Below are 17945 nucleotides of genomic sequence, written 5' to 3'. Positions count from 1 at the left end.
AAGTATCCCTAGCAGGAAGGTTGTGAATTTAATAGAGCCTACAGCTAAGGTGCACAGATGGCTATCATGGTCAGAATATATAGGAGGAGTTTGATATCTGGCTATGAAGTGCCAAGTTATCTTGTTCCCACTGATATGTATACCTAGGAATTCAAAATTGGTGTCCCAAGAAATCAGCTGTGAGGTGATGATATCCATGACAAACACTGATACTTGCCCACAATTTCAAGTTGGTTTGAAGACAAGATAGGCACTAAAGCCAGGAACAGAGGCAGTGCTTCCACTGCTTTAACTGCACATAAATTAATGTGCTGAAATTGCAGGAGGGCCTCAAGCTTGTGCATTTTTAAGACTTCTTGTACTGAGCAACACCACTTGAATGTGTTCCGAATAACACATTACTAAGCTGGAATGTCCAGCCGACAGAAAATCCCTAAAAAGGCACTATGGAGGCAGCAAAACTTTAGCCAAGGTAAGAAATATGGAGAACATTCCTAGCAAAGCAGGAAGGCTTACCAGCCACCCTGTCCCAAGCTAACACATATCAGACCTCCCAACCACTAGAATGACACCAACTACACAGCCAGTTACTAAATGCCAATTATATCCTCTTTGACTGTCATTGTCAATCTGGGTGATGGCAACATACTACTCAAGACTAGTGTTTGTCCTACTATGGATAAATGCACAGCAAACCCAATAATATTTTTAGCATGTTCCTCTGGCTCAAGTGTCCAAGGTCATTTGCCCCACATGGGTCAGTACCAGGTGATAGTTTTGTTTATGAGTGCATGAGATATCTAACAGCTTTTATACCTGGTTTACCTTCTGCCGCTGTTCTTTTCTAGCCTGTACTGTTCACTGTTCACTGGACCATAGGAGATTACTAGGCTATCAACCTGGAGGTCATTTTAAGCCTCGCCATTTCATCCCAATCTAATACCACAGAAATGCTAAGTCAATACCAAAGATTGCATTTAGTGATGACTGCGCATGCCCAGGAGGGTTGTGGGCTCTATCCCCAGTAAGAATGCATATTGCCCCATCCAGTTGTCCATATTCTTCTTGAAGAGTGTAATAGAGGTGCATTGTTTCACATGAATTGGTAGCCTGTTTCAAAGACGTGGCAGTCACTGGGAGATGCATTTTTCCCTCCAGCATGTCCTATTTAAGTCGCAGGCTACATTTAGGTACCTGAAATGGGCAGCCCTAGTCCCATTAGATTTATGGATATGCAGCACGCTCATTAGGTTTGGGTTTTGGATTGCTCAGTCTAAGTGTCCCCTAAGAAGTCTATATGATATGGAGTATAGTGACAGACAGGGACTTCAGTCGGTCTGTGTAAGGCACATGCTGGAGCCCCTTGATCTTCTTTGTTTGAAATCTGTGAGGTCTCTCTAATTGCTTCAGTTGCTTAGTATGGTACATGCCAAATGGGGCAGTATACTCAATTATGGACTGGAAAAGTGCCGGGTATAGGGAGTTACAACTTCTTTTGCTATCGAGGCGATGCCTTTATTAATCAACTGTGCTATGTAGAAAGCTTTCCTTACTACAGTAGACACATGGTGGTCGAAGTTAAGGTTGTAGTCAACTTGTGACCCCAGGTCCCTTACCACTTCATGGGTACTTAGGGTAATGTTGCTGATTTGATAGTGTTACGGGACATTGTTTGTGCTGAAGGGAATGATGATGCATTTTTTTGCATTCAGTTTGAGACCATGACTAATACACCAGTCATCAGTTATTGGTCTGCGTGAGACCCTCTTAGACTATACTGACATCATCTGGGGATTCAATGACTGGACCTAGTTTGCAATTGTCTGCAAACCTGGTCAGCCACAACCCCATAGTTTTGACCTGAACCTCTGAGAAGTATATACCAAACAGTAGGAGGCCCAGCACTGACCCCTGTGGCACCCCACTGGTAACAGGTCTACTGGGTAATGTGGAGTCATCTAATTTGATAGTGTGTGTCTGGGTTTGTGAGCCAGTTGGCAACCCCATCTTACAACAAAGTGGTTTACATTCAGCTTGTTAAGTTTATCGGTAATGCCTGAATGTGGGATTGTGTCAAAAGCCTTTGCCAAATCAAGTTATGTGTGTACACATTTGCCCTTGTCAATGGCCTTGGTCACATTTTCAAAGAAATCCACCAGATTTAACAGGCAGGATTCTGCCCTTCATGAAGCCTAATTGGGTAGGATCCAGGATTTGGAGGTCGCCTATGTCTTTATTTATGATATGCTCCATGGCCTTACAGATGAGGCTGGTCAGACTTATGGGTCTGTAATTCCCCAGGTCTGTTGCTAGGCCAACTTTGTGGAGGGGGATAACAGTTGCTGTTCTCTATTCTGCAGGAACAAAGCCTATGGATAGGCTATGATTGAAAAGGGTACTTAGTGGTGATGCTAGTTTAGAAAACAGCTTGGGATGTCATCTGGTCCCATAGAGGCTGTGTTTTTTGCCTTGGACAAGGCTTTGAGGACCTACTCTTCAAATATGTAGGGTGGGGTGGGGGGTTTGGGGGAAGGTTCGTTGTAAGTTGCAAGGGGATAAGGGAGTGAAAATTTCAACAAACCTATCCGCTAGCAGATTTTGCATCTCTCTGGGGTCAGTGTGCATGATACTGTTGGCAACTAGTTATGCACATGCTTGGGTCCTATCCTTTAGGATAAGTACACAGCTTAAAAGGCCTTATGGTTACTCTCGGCTGTACTTGCTAAGTTTCTCTCAAAGGTGCCCTTGGAAGATTTGACAAGTTGTCTTATTTGCCTGTTGAGGCTGAGGAGGGTGCTTTTCCATTATTGGGGCTTTGTATTTGTTTTCTTGGACAGCAACTTTCTGAGTTTATTGTAAAGTTTGTTGATGCTGGATGTCCACCATGGTAGCTTGTTTTTACTTGGGGCTCTGGCTTAGATTTTTTCTGATACGGCAAGTTTGTACACTTATGCAAGTGACTGTACAGGGCTTTAGTGTAACCTGCGACATAGTTACCACTTCTACTTTGGGGTGGGGCTTGGAATGCATTTATATCTTCACCTACGAGGGTGTAGTTTGCCTTGGTGAAGTTTATTAGTCTGATTTCACCCTTTGTTAGTTCTGGTGTTGGTGTCAGTTTGAAGATAACTGATTTGTGGTCAGTTTTAATTAATAAGGGTCCGACAGTTGTGGCAGTGCATCTGTCTAGCATTTTGGTGAGGATCAGATCCAGAATGTTTGTTCCCCTTGTCGGGGTATGGACAATTTGATCCAAAGCATTTGAATTAATAAAGTCAAGGAACTTTTGCACTAGTGAGTTAGGGCTAGTGTAGGTTTCGCAGTTGATGGTGGGATAATTGAAATCCCCCATAACTAGTATGTTTGGTAAAGTCTGGATTATCTCCAGTTTGGTCAAGTAGGCTTTCTGGGCATCCTCACCCATGGAGGGGGCATCTATAACTGGCTATGACTTGAATGGGGGTCTTATCCACGGGAACCTGGAACTGGAGTAACTCCATAGAGTTATCTAGTCTAACTAGGCAGAAGGTTAATTTATCTCTAATATATACTGAAATACCACCTCCTATGGTTTTTACATGTTCATTTTGCGGTCTAAAGGTGTGGTAGGCATTGTAGCCTTGCAAAGCCAGCGCACTCGCTGAGGCCTTGAACCAGATTTCTGCGACTGCACAGACATCTAAATCCACTAGTGATAGAAGCGCTTGCAGAGAGTGCAGTTTTTGGTTTATGATCCTGGCATTTAGCAGCAAGACCCTTACTTTGTTCTGATTGGTTAATTTCACTTCAGTAATACTGTTTTCGAGACCTTGCCTAAAAAAGGCACTATGGGGGAGGCAAGAGGCTTTGCGGCAGCCGAAGGTCTAGAGGTGCCAGGTGCAAACAGTAAAGCAGCGTGGTTGGTCAACCATGGCTTCCCAGGATAACAAGAACTGAATCCCCTTTGAATGATACCAAAAACTGAGCCAATTATTGAAATCAATCACTTTTTGTTTATATGTGACATCATTCTAGGTGAGGGTAGTATGGTGCTCAGGGTTAGGGATATACCTGCCTGGGATACATACTCAGAGAGCTCAACCATGACTCTCTCTTCATATAGTCCAGTGAGGTACGTCTCAGGTCATTCACACCAACATGAAATATGACAGAGTCAGAACAGTACTTGTTGTTGAGAGACCTGAGTGCATGCATGAACTGAAGAATCCTGGCACAGGACAGGCAGCTGACCATGACTTTCTCCTTGTCCAACCTGGTGAGTAGGACATCCGTGTGTCTCACTACTGAGACTCCAATGACAAGAAATTTTGTTTTTTGAGTGTTACACCTTACTGGCTTGGTAGGTGAGACACCAGTGTTTTTGTATGTCATGGGTGCTGTGGGGACTGTGCTAGTTGTACCAGTCTTGTGTTTTGGAGGTTTCTGGTGTTGAGATCCTCTGTGTATGTGGATTTATGTGTTTGATGCATAGTATGTGTACGAGTAGTGGTATGTGTACAAGTAGTGGTACTATGAGCATATGTAGTGGTAGGTGAGTTGACAACCTTCTCTGTGTTACTGTTTTGAGCGAGAGGCAGCATGGACTCTAGATTCTTGGTGTAAATACATCACTCACACTGTTTATTAGTGTAATATTAGTAGAGGGTTGTCTGGGTACATGAGGCCATTGCTAAACTGCCTCGAGACACTCAAGTCAACAAGGATGGCAGGAGAAACAAGGGTAGTCCAACTGTCCATAATCCTAGGTTGAAGACTGTTGTCACTAGGGGTGGCTATTCAGATTCGATCACGGAGGAGCTCAGTAGATGGATATTTCTGCCTGAGGTTTAGGGAAAAATTGTTGAATTTAACTCTGTTCTATTAATGTGATCAAAAGTTGCCTCCCCTCCACAAAACCAAACTGATCCATATCCATCAATTTTGCACCTTTGCCATTCTTTTAGCTAGTATAGAAAAACACTTTATAAGCATGGTTTAAAACTGAAATAGGTCTGCATGAAGCTGAGTTTAATGGATCTTTGCTGTCATCCGATAATACAGCCACCACAGATTTCTTCCAAGATGTTGGTGCTTCCCATACTTTTAAGACATTGTTAAACAAAATCATCCAGATCTTTATCACTTTCTTCCCTGCTAACTTCAAGACTTTCACAGAAATACAATATGTTCTTAGAGATTTTCATGAAGACTGATTATACATCACCATTTTTACCTCATTTCCGATTAGAAGTTGTTAGTTGTTGAGCCTCATCTATCTCTAACCTTGTCACAATTAAGTCTTCCATAAATATTTCCACATTTCTCTGCTTTATACAAATATTCGTAACATTTCCCAAATATCACTAATACCGCAGCAAGATCTCTGGTTATTTTTCTTGTTAGAGGCACCATAAGTTTGGCAACAAGCCTCTCTACTCTCTGTTGCCTAAGTTGTGCTAAAAGTTTTTGTGCTCTGGAGTTATAGTCAAATGTAGTTGCTTAACTGAAATCTTTCTAATTTTATGCATATTATCCAGACACTCCCTTATTTTCTCTTTAGCACTCTGTAGTTGCACCTTTTCTTGTTCTGTAATATTTCCCTTATTCTGCAATATTTAAATATTTGTCAGCCTCTCTAAGTTATTCCTATTACTTCTTAACCATCTCTCTTTCTCTCTTATTTCTACCCTATTTTTAAACTCCATTTTCATTTTAACCCATTCACTACCTATAATTTCTGAAGATATTTCTATCTTCCCTAATAACTCTTGAATAATTTCAACTACACAATTCCTTTCTTTTTAACAAGTAGGTGGGGAAGCACCAGTGTCTCATTTTTACTTCATTACCATGCATTTTTATCGGTGCGTAATGTGAAATAGTTATTGGATGTGTGTCCAAACTTTCATTTACATGCACACGTTCCTGTGAAATATAATTTGTACCTAGTCTAGCTCAGTTATGTACCTTGGGGAATAATATGGAAATTCTCTCAGAGTTCCTGCTAATGAATTCATTATTTCAATACCAAACATTTTCATAAACATCTTCACAAATCTGCTATCTTTTGTTTTATTTTCCCTTCTAGGTCTCACTGCTATATCTTAACTATAGCAAATCAAGTTGCATTCACAACCTATAAGTAATCCTCCCTGATGAAAGCTGATAATTTCTCCCAAAATTTCTTTAAGCTCCATTAAAACAGTTTTTGGTGGAATATAATTACATGCCAGCATAATAATTTCCCTTGCCAATAAACCCTTGCTACGACAAATATATCATTATTGTCTTTTTCCCACTTCTATCACTATTGGAGCCCATCTAGTAATTAGTGTAATTATTCCCCTTTTCTTTTGTCCCTGATGGTCTAAAATATATCCTGAAATTCTTTCTTTGTCAAATTCACATGCTCATTTATTTCCAAATGTGTCTCCTGCAGCATTGTTATTTGCACTCTGATCTCTTAATATTCTTCACTTTTTTCTATATCTGTATGGTCATTTCCATTCTAAGAAAATATGGATAGCATAGCCATTACGATAAAAGCTACTGTTCCCACCTGTTACATCTGTCAATTTTTTTGAATGTATATTTTATACTTTGGTGTTACATGCACATAGTAATGTTAAGCAGGCTGATATTTTATAAAGTTTTTGTTCTCATTTCTGTTTGAACCTTTGTTACATTTTTCAAGATGTTTTGTTTTAATGAAAGTCCTTAAACAAAAAAACTAAACATATTTTCAGAACACCTCCATCCCCTATTTACCTTAGGAGAAACACACAACACTATGCACATCTTCAAAAAAATGAAGTTGTAACCCTCCAGATAGGATAAATGCCCCAAATCGACAGCTGCACCCACAGGCACACTGAGGGGTTTCCTTCATATCAAATGGAGTTTTAACTGAGGTTACTTACCTTTTAATAAAGATAAAAATAATTGTGAATATTGCTAAGAAGATAGCAATGCTGGGCATTTACATTTTACTGAACAGTGTTTGATATTATCCTTGGGATGATAAACAGCAGACTGATGAAGGCAATTAGGTCTTCGGCTTTCTTCTTTTTAATTTTTTTAAAATAAAATTGCTGATATACTGATAGCACAGTCCAAATAGGATAAATGTTATGGGTATGCTACATTCAATAATTACTACTTTACTTATTTTGACAATTTGCTGAAATCTCAGTCATATCTACTATACTTTGTGGAACTAGGTTTGGATTCCCTCTAATTTTTACAATCTGCTGGTCACTGATTATTGTGTGTGTGTGTGTGTGTGTGTGTGTGTGTGTGTGTGTGTGTGTGGAGCTACAGTGATTTCATACAGCTGGAAGACATGCTCCTCAATAAAATGGTTCACAACTGGAGCAAGCAAAAGCCGTATCATCTGTCATATAATGAGATGCTGCCACACAATGAAATGAATGCAATGAAAGGTGGAAAATGCATTCTATTTGACTCAAGACACCACAGTGGTGTTATGGGAATATACTCCCTTAAAACAATGAGGAGGAAAACTTTTTGGTTTTTGAAGTTAATGGCATGTTAAAGCTTTAATGAGTGTAGCTGATATACCTACAGTGAAAAACGTCTTGAATGGGTGTCAACAGTATCAGTGCTCAAAAGTTCACTATCTGTTAAGAAAGCTCTATGTATAATCAAATAAAAAACTCTTAAGTTGTTAATCATCATTGCTTTTTAATACAATATTAAGTGCTTTCATCCATTTAACAGTTCAGGACTATCACACTTAGTAAATGAACTATTTAAATACAACCTTAAACAATTATGTGATCTTACAATATGTCACATTATAATTCAGCACTTAATTACCACTGGTTATGAGAGACACTGGATATCTGGGTTACTCAGACTGTTGTATAAAAGGAGTGGTTTATTAAGCATTGAGCTCTTCAGGTAGAGCTTCCCTTGTAGGAAAGATTAAGAAAGCATTATGCTCGTGAATTCATGAGCACATACAGTGGATATAAAATGTTTACACACCCCTGTTAAAATGGCAGGTTTTTGTGATATAGAAAAATGAGACCACAATAAATCATTTAAAAACTTTTCCCACTTTTAATGTGACTTATAACCTGTACAATTCAACTGAAAAACAAATCTGTTAGGGGAAAAATATAAAAAATAAAAAATGTACAATACCCTGGTTGCATAAGTGTGCACACCCTTAAACTAATACTTTGTTGAAGCACCTTTTGATTTAATTACAGTATTCAGTCATCTTGGGTAGGAGTCTATCAGCATGGTGCATCTTGACTTGGCAATATTTGCCCACTCTTCCTTGCAAAAGCCTGTCAAATTGAGAGAGCATCTCTTGTGCACAGCCCTCTTCAGGTCACCCCACAGATTTTCTATTGGATTTAGGTCTGGGCTCTGGCTGGGCCATTCCAAAACTTTAATTTTCTTCTGGTGAAGCCATTCTTTTGCTGATTTAGATGTATGCTTGGGGTCATTGTCATGTTGAAAGGTGAAATTCCTCTTCATCTTCATCTTTCTAGCAGATGCCTGAAGGTTTTGGGCTTGAAGTGACTGGAATTTGGAACTGTTCATAATTCTCTCCACCTTGACTAAAGCCCTGGATCCAGCTGAAGAAAAGTAACCCCAAAGCATGATACTGCCACCACCATGCCTCACCGTGAGGATAGTGTTCTTTTGGTGATGCGCAATGTTGTTTCTGGAACTGTGGCCAAAAAGTTCAACCTTGGTCTCATCAGATCACAACATATTTTCCCACATGCTTTTGGGAGACTATGTATTTTTTGCAAATTTTAGCCTCGCCTGGATGTTTTTCTGTGTAAGAAAAGGATTACGTCTTGCAACCCTATCCCATAGTCCAGACATATGGAGAATGTGAGAGATTATTGTCACATATATTACACAACCAGTACTTGGCAGAAATTCCTGCAGCTCCTTCAGTATTGCTGTAGGTCTCTTGGCAGCCTCCCTGACCAATTTTCGTCTTGTCTTTTCATCAATTTTGGAGGGAAGTCCAGTTGTTTGCAAAATCACTGTTGTCCCATATTTTCTCCACTTTTTGATGACTGTCTTCACTGTGTTCCACAGTGTATCCAATGCTGAGGAAATTTTTTTTGTACCCTTCTCCTGACTGATGCCTTTCAACAATGAGATCCCTTTGATGCTTTGTAAGCTCTCTGTGAACCATGGCTTTTGCTGTAGCAGGAAACTGAGTAAATGTCAGAAAAATCCTACTAGGACAGCTGAACTTTATTTGGGGTTAATCAGAGTCTCTTTAATTGATGGCAGGTGTGTACCCAAGAAGAATGAATGTTGTAATTAAATCAAAAGGTGCTTCAACAGAGTATTAGTTTAAGGGCGTGCACACTTATGCAACCTGCATATTGTATATTTTTTATATTTTTTCCCCCAACAGATTTGTTTGTTTTTCAATTGAATCATACAGTTTATAGGTCACATTAAAGGTGGGAAAAGTTATGAAATGATTTATTGTGGTCTCATTTTTTTATATCACAAAAATCTGGCATTTTAACAGGGATGTGTAAACTTTTTATATCCACTGTATAGGACATCAAACATAAAAACAAAAATAATGCCCTTTATAGGCATTCTAATGAACATAAGAACATAAAAAAATATTTTTTTTTATTACAGAAAATGTTTTAGAAAATGTCAAGGGTGGATTATGGGAGACTATGCTGGAATACAGGAGAACTTCTGTGGCAATTCGGCTGAATGCCACATAGCACCCTGGTTTAAATGGTCATATTTCAAAATTTTGTGCATTAAAGTTAAAGGCAGCTAAACTGTAAGAGACCTTAACATATTTAAATCGAAAGATTTAAGTGTTGATATTTTAAACAAATTGTTAATGTATGTTATGTTTGAATAATGCACTTTTTAAATATTTTCTATCATTAAGTTTTTTAAAGGATATAAATTCTGAGACGTGAATTTCTCCCTATTCAGTGACTACAATCCTCAAAGTTGCCAGAATAAGAGGGCTGGTGTTAAACAAACGTTATGTACTCATCATAACAACAGAGCTTTGTTATCTGTCTCCATCTGGTTCAAACTGTGGCACTTTGGATCCAACTAGGATCAGACACGAGCCAATTCAAAAGCCTTTAGCCTGTTTGCCTCTACCTCCTTTACCCATACCTCCTCATTCCTCCATCAGCTCCCTAGATCTAGTTTGCCACCATTTGTGTTTGCAGCCTGGACTTTAGCTCCGTTTGACTTTTTCATATTTAAAGAATCAGCACAGTATTTTTTATAGGATTTTTTTCTCCTCTTATTCCTGTAAGTTGTCCGTGTTGTCCAGCTGGTTATTATGCAGTTTGAGTGTAAGGTAGGCAGTGTAGTTTATCGCCCTTTACCCTTCCTGCCCTTTTCATCCTTTGGTCTTTAGGTTTTTTTGTGGTGTTCTTTTAGTGTTTTTGTTCTGTAGTGTTTAGTAGGGGATGGATAAGGGTTTTAAAAAGTGTGTGTCCTGCAGGCACAAGTTGCCCTCCCAGGACGCACAACTAAAATGTGTATATTGTTTGAGACAGGGGCATCTGGAGAGCTTTGGGCCAAACTTGTTTTTAAAAGGCTTCTATCCTCTGGTCCTCCTCCTTCATCCTCAGATCCGAAGTCCCACAGTTTGAAGCCATACAGAGCAGACAATATTTGATCATGTATTTTCTGAAGGTACAAAGTTTGAAGCTCAAATGTTTGTAATTACTTAGTTGACTGCCAGCCTTAATGATTAGCCTATTAAATGCATCTTTGACAAAGATCGCTCATAAAGCGTCCTCAGTAGTGAATATTTTTTTCTACTTTTTTATCTATTTATAATACACATTAAATGCCAAGTGCACTATTCAGTAACAAAGCCAAAATGAACCAAGAAGAAAGATGCAAAAGGAAATTGCCAGAATAGTTACTATTGGAATATTATGCATTTTCTGAAGACTAAGAAGTCTGAAATGTAAATGTCTGTCATTATTTAGTGCATGCAATCTTAAAGTTGTTAGGATAACAGGTTTGGCATTTACATGCATTTTTCTTGCGTACTTATAAGTGCAGATGTGTCTGCAGTTATAGGTTCATAGGTTCATACTAGGCTATCTGCCCGAGGGCATTTACAAGCCTAGCCCATCGTTTTGTGGCTTACGCCACCCCTTTAGTATGGGGAACTATACCCATTATTTTGCTGTGCCTCTGTCGAGCAGTGACACTGAGGTAATCCCTGGGGTATATCTGCGATCTCCCATCCATTGGTCAAGATTTCTCTTGAACAAGGCCAGCGAGGTGCTCTGCCTCACATGTACCGGGATTTTGTTCCACAGCATAGGGAGTCTTTGGGTGATGAATCTATCCCTCCAGCACGCCCCATTAATAGCCGTGTGTCGGTTTAAGTCTCCGCCTTGTGGCTCTGATGGATCTAGATTTTTGAGGTGAAGCATATTCATCAAATCTGGGTTTGACATGGCCTTGTATGTTAGGCAAAGGTCACCTCTGAGCAAGGCGGTGTTACTGAATAGAGCTGGAGTTCTTTCAGTCGGGCAGCATAGGATAGATTTTTGAGACCCTTTATCCTTTTGGTGAGGAACTTTGTGGCCTCTCCAGCTGCTGCAAGTGTCGGGTCAGATACATTCGAATGGGGCATTGTACTCAATCATTGGTCTGATGAGTGATGAGTAAAGGGAGACTATAACCTCCCTTGATCTAGATGAGAATCCCTTCATGATAAGGTGGGCAATGTAGAAGGTCTTCCTAACTACTTTAGCTACATGGGTGTCGAATGACAGACTACTATCAACCTGGGTCCCCAGGTCCCTGATAACTTCTTCTGTGCTCAGTGGATTGCCACCTATTTGGTAGCTAGGGGTAACCTTGTTTTTCCCAAGGGTATGACTATGCATTTTTGGCATTTAACTTTAGGCCGTGGCTCTGGCACCAGTTATCCGCTTCTGTGAGACCCTTCTGAAGGATATCTGTGTCAGATGTGTTTTCTACTATATTTCTAGTTTGCAGTCATCTGCAAACTTTGTCAGCCATAACCCTCCTGTGTTTGCTTGTACTTCGAAAAGTAGATGCCAAACAAGAGTGGCCCAGGACTGAGCCCTGTGGGACACCATTTGTGACAGGCTTTGAGTCTGACATGGCGCCAGCAACTCTGACCCTGTGGGTTCTGTCACTCAGCCAGTTTGCAACCCATCTTGTGATGTATGGGTTAACATTTAAGCTGATGAGTTTTTCAATGATACCCGAAAGGGGTATTGTATCAAGGCCTTAGCCAGATCGAGGTAGGCTGTATGGACTGCCTTTCAATGGCTTTGGTGACTGTTTTGAAAAAGTCAACCAAGTTTAAAAGGCATGATCTGCCTTTGACAAAGCCAAACTGGGTTGGATCCAAAGTCTGCAAATTCCTATGTCTTTATTTATGAGGTCCATTATGATCCTCTCCATGGCTTTGCAGATAAGGCTTGTCAAGCTAATGGGCGGTAATTTCCAGGGTCGGTGGAGGCACCGCCTTTGTGAAGTGGAACCACAGTTGCAGTGCGCCACCCCTGGGTATCCAGAGGTAAGACTTTGATTAAACAGCTGTCCTAGCTGTGGGTTTAATTCCTCATTGAGTTCGTGAGCACACAGCCGGGGACACCATCAGGTCCCATGGATGCTGTGTTTTTGCTTTGAGAGAGCAGTTCTCACTTGGGCTGGAGATGTTTGGGGGCTGCAATCGCTTGGTATAGATATCTCTCCTTTGGGGAGGGGAGAAGTTTGCACTGAACCTGTCAGCCAGTATGTTGGCAATGTCTGTAGGATCAGTAATCTTCACATCATTTTGAACTAGTTCTGAGCATATCTGGGAGTTTCCTCCTAGGTTTCTAACATAGATAAAGAAGGCCTTATGATTGTCTTTTGAGTCTTTAGCTATTTTCTCTCAATTTGCTTTGGATGATTTTATGAGAACTCTTAGTTTTTACTTATAGTGATCAAGGGTGTCTTACCTTTTAAGGATTTTGCTCTATCTTGTAGTAGCTTCCTCCTTTTGTTGTAGAGTTTGTTTATGGCTGGGGTCCACCAGACTGGACGCTTGCCTTGGTACAAAGAGTCTTTGTTTTGCTTGGGATTGCCTTATCCATGCAGTCCTGCAGGTGCTGGTAGAAGGCATTTGTAAGTGATTCAGCGGCTTGAGTACTGTTTTCCACTGCCTGGGGCCTTAAAGGAGACCACACTAGTCTTTAGAAGTGTGAAGTCGGCTTTTGAGAAGTTCTTTACTGTGGTCTTTTTTATTTCAGGTGGGGGTGGGATGAGGACCTCCAGCGAGATTAGTTTGTGATCTGATCTCACCAGTGAGGGGTATACTTCAGGTGTTGAACATTGTGCTCCCATGTTCGTGATGATGAGATCAAGTATGTTATCCCCTCTTGTGGGGATGGTGACTAGTTGTTCCATGGCATTTGAGTTTATGAATTCCAGGAACTTTTGGGCTAGGGTGTTTGGGCTTGAGTAGTGTTCCCAGTCTATATTAGGGTAATTGAAGTCACCTAGTATGATGGTGTTTGGTGATACATTTATCCCCTCTAGTGTTTTCAGGAAGGCCATGTGAGGTTCCTGAGTTTGTGAGGGTGGCCTGTAACATGCTACAATTTGCAGAGCAGTCTTGCCTACGGTTAATTGCACCTGGATGGTCTCCGATGCATCATGCGTTGCCACCAGTCTTGAGGTGTGGGTGTCCTTGATGAATATGGATACCCCTCCTTTCTTGGTATTGTCCTGATTTTGGGGCCGCATGATATGAGGTAAAACCTGATAGCGGGGTGCTCTCAGGAGCCTTGAACCAGGTTTCTGTCACAGCACAGACATCGATGTTCTCCATACTGAGAAGGGCCTCGAAAAGTGTGCATTTGAGATTTAGACTTCTGGCATTGAGCAGCATTACCCTTAGTTTTTTCCTTTTTGTGTAGGTAGGTTTAGAATTTGAGCCTTGCCTAAAAAGGCACTATGGGGGTGGCAAGAGCCTTGCCAATATCCGAATCCCAGGGGTGACAGGTGCAAGCCGGGCTTGTCCAGCATGTCATCCCAGGCAGACAGATACTGGATCCCTTTGAATGACACCAGTGTTTAAGCCAATTGTTAAAGCTGATCATCTTATCTCTGTATTGTGGCATCATTCTTGGTGAAGGTAGGATACTGCTCAAGGTCAGGGTCATACCTGCCTGGGCTACATAATCAGAGAGCTCCTCAATGTCTCTTTTCATGTAGTCCAAGGAGCAGGTCGCTTACACCAGCGTGGACAATGACTGAGTCATATTTGTACCTGCTGTTGAGAGACCTGAGTGCTTATGTGGCGGATTCTAGCAAGTGTGTCTGACTATGGAGTCACCAATGACTAGTGTGTCTGGCATTGTGTTTGGCCTTAAGGGCTGTGACTGTTTGACACTCTGACTGTGAGGTCTATGTGTTGCAGGTGTTGTGTTCTGAGGTGGTGGTTGTTTGGGTGTCTGCTTTGGTGGCCTCTGCTGTTTTGGTAGATTTTTGATCAGAGCCTCCGAGTATGTCTTTGTGTGTTTATGTGTATGATTTGAGGTTGTAATGGTACTATGTGAGACTGGGTCTATAGTGTGTGTGGTAACCTTCTCCTCCTGACTGGTCTTGCCAGTCCTATGTTGAGAGAGCTCAGCCTCCAGTTTTGCCGTATAGTGGCATCTCTGCATGTATTTGTGTTTTGTGGGAGGAGGAGAGGGTTGTCAGTGTACATGAGGCAATTGTAACATTGCCTCAATATTCCCAGGTTCACCAGCTGAGCAGGAGAGGACACTAGCAACTGATCCCTCGACATGCTAGAAGGATAGACAAAAACTTTAAAAAGATTCCGGGATGTGGGTGACCGAAATGGGGTTTTGGGGTGCTATCTATAAGAGTGCCGATCAAGGTAATAAGTACTGTAGGAGCAAGTGCTAGGTTTAACAGATAGAGAATAGTCTACTTAGAGTCAAGTAGAGATGATCTTTTTAGTTATAGGATACGCTGATTAGATCAGTAGTATAGGTCGAGGAAGGTAGTTTCAAGGAAAATTTGAAGAGTGGACTTTAGGTAGCCCGAATAGTTTAAACCTGCTTAACCGGTGCTGCACCAGTGGCAACTAAGCGTGCTTTATAGCAGAGGCCTGGAAAAGACAGGAACTGACGCAAAATGGCCAATAAACTACAAGTTACTGCCTTAAACCACTCCTCTGAGGACAAACAGGCAGCTCAGTACTCCCTACTCCCACTAGTGAGTAAAGAAACTACCCCTTGACCAAACAAGGAAAATGGAGAAAACAGGAACCAAGACAAAGCCCAGGGATCAGCAAAATCTGGTCTCTGGAACACTAGTTAGGAAAGTATGGAAAGCAAGGATATTTTTTTTTGTTTTGTTCAAGTTTTTGTACAGAAAAGCAGAAAACACAATAAATGCTATGATTTTCGACTAAATGCTATCAAAAGCTAGTACACTTGAGTGTATTAGCCTGTAGTTTAACTTTTAGGCAAAACTTAAACTAGCAAGTGCAGTAAACAGTTTTAGCTTATAAACACAGTGAAAACAGTGCAAACTTTGATAAAATAAGCAGAAACAGTAGTCGATAGGCACAAAAGCCAAGAAAAATACTTAAAATCTGGAAAGGTAGTCTTTTCTGGTCTCTGCTGCTAGAGGAACACTGCTGGCCACCACGAGGAGCTGTGCTGAGTTCTCAATAGCTGGAAAAGCCCGCCAAAACGTGCTTTATAGCAGGGGCTGGAAAAGACAGGAAATGACCCAAAATGGCCAAAAACTACAAGTTACTGCCTTAAACCACCTCTGAGGACAAACAGGCAGCTCAGTAATCTACTCCCTACTAGTGAGTAAAGAAACTACCCCTTGACCAAACAAGGAAAATGGAGAAAACAGGAACCAAGACAAAGCCCAGGATCAGCAAAATCTGGTCTCTGGAACACTAGTTAGGAAAGTATGGAAAGCAAGGATATTTTTTGTGTTTTTCAAGTTTTTACAGAAAAGCAGAAAACACAATAAATGCTATGATTTTCTAAATGCTATCAAAAGCTAGTACAATAGTACTTTTAGGCAAAACTTAAACTAGCAAGTGCAGTAAACAGTTTTAGCTTATAAACACAGTGAAAACAGTGCAAACTTTGATAAAATAAGCAGAAACAGTAGTCGAAAGGCACAAAAAGTCGAAAAAAGCCAAGAAAAATTCATGTGTGCCTGTGTCTGTGTGTGTGTGTGTTAAGCTCCTGAGCTATTTGCACTCAGGTTGCCTGGGACATAGTCAGGGGTTTATATCTTACTACAGAGTATCAAATGAAAAAGAAAATAATGCTGGAAAACTGCACTAATAGCTATTGTCTAGCGACCACCACTTTGATAAGGTTCATTCTTTGTTTTCCAATAAACATATGCAAACATATTTATGTTAATATCTTAGGCACTCTCCACCTAGAATCATTTTACAACAGCATTTCATAGGTTCAATCAGTACACAATTTTAGGATTTTCTCTGGACAGAAACTAAATGGTCAGTAACTGAGATACTGTGATTTGTCTTCTTTCAGAATTATGAACATGTGATATTTATATATGTATAATATTCCTACTTAAGTCTACAAGGAGAGTTTCTGTAGTACTTCATGGCATCATTCTGGAGAACTTCTTACTGCTACCTGGTGTCTAAGTACCTCCTAGATGCATGTATTTATACTTGCTTAGCAATACAACACTTTCATTGTTTCATAGGCAAATACTATGCTGTCAGTTTGCAGACTATTACAAGCCTAACCAATAACCACAGGTTAGACATTAACCATTATGCTACCTTCTTATGTAAATATCTCAGCCAGTCTCCATATAGTTGCATGGTGGAACATTATTTCACAAGACAGCTCAGCACACAATTTAGGAATGTCTGCTGACCCAAATACAGTGGTCGGTATGTGAGAATGCTTGATTTCTTTCTATATCAAAGTACCATATTAATATGTATATTGACAAGTTGATCGGATAGAGTATATGTGGTACTTTGTGGTATCAAATGAAAGTTTACCCAGTGCTGCAGAAGTTGTCATAAATGCCTGCTGTCTGTTACCAATGTGCAGATATTTATATGTGTTAAGTAACAAAATATGCATAAATATATTTTTGTAAATATCTCAGTCACTGTCTGCCTTGACACACCACTGGACAGCATTCCACATACGCAGTCACTACAGGAGTTAGGTATGGCTCTTCAGACAAATGGGATAGTTGGTAACAGAAAAAAATGAAAGTTATTTAAGGAAATATTATGAATATAAGCATATCAATAACTTTTACTAGAAGATATGTATATGCTAATCTATGGTATCAAATGAACATATACACAGTGCTTAAACTTTGCACTGTTATTTGGTGCCCAACTATCACTACTGTCTGGGTATTTTATTTATCTGTCCATTAAATATATGCATACAAATCATAATTATATAAATATCTCTAAAATGGACTAGCAGCCGCACAATAGTGTTTTGTATCAAACTGAAGATCTTACCTGCATAAACAAAAGTCACTATTAAGATAAGTTTTAAAAAAACTCCTAACGATCAAAGAATCATTTCAATTCACTGTGAGTCTGGCTTCGGGTTCTGCCTCTGCTTGAGCAAGGCAAAGGGAAACCCTGCACCTAGTAAACATTGTATGTTGAAAGGCACTATCGGATAAGATGAAATATAAAAGAAACAATCTTTCCTAAAGGTAAAGGTGCTAAGATGCAGAAGGGTGAATGAAACAAAGAATATTTCTGAGTCAATTGTATGTCAGTGAAGTCTGTTTAAACTGCAGACTGCCAAAGCTGAGATATTGTGTGCACCTGAAATACAAAATAAAACCAAGCAGGATGCTGATATTCAACTGTGTACAGCTAAAGGTTCCACTAGCATACAACAAAGTGATGCTAAGAG

General features: G+C 40.2%; 1 protein-coding gene across 1 annotated transcript in view; it reads right to left on the bottom strand.

Moving 5' to 3' along the window:
• Window positions 1-17945, bottom strand: part of IPO11 (importin 11) — a gene marked incomplete in the record, with an annotated part of 3749854 nt that overhangs the window by 764441 nt on the left and 2967468 nt on the right.

This window comes from Protopterus annectens, chromosome 2.part2, assembly GCF_019279795.1.
Source record: "Protopterus annectens isolate FY-2018-M chromosome 2.part2, PAN1.0, whole genome shotgun sequence".
NCBI lineage: Eukaryota > Metazoa > Chordata > Ceratodontiformes > Protopteridae > Protopterus > Protopterus annectens.
Note: the sequence above shows the minus strand (reverse complement) of the source record. Positions and strands in the feature narration are given on the sequence as shown.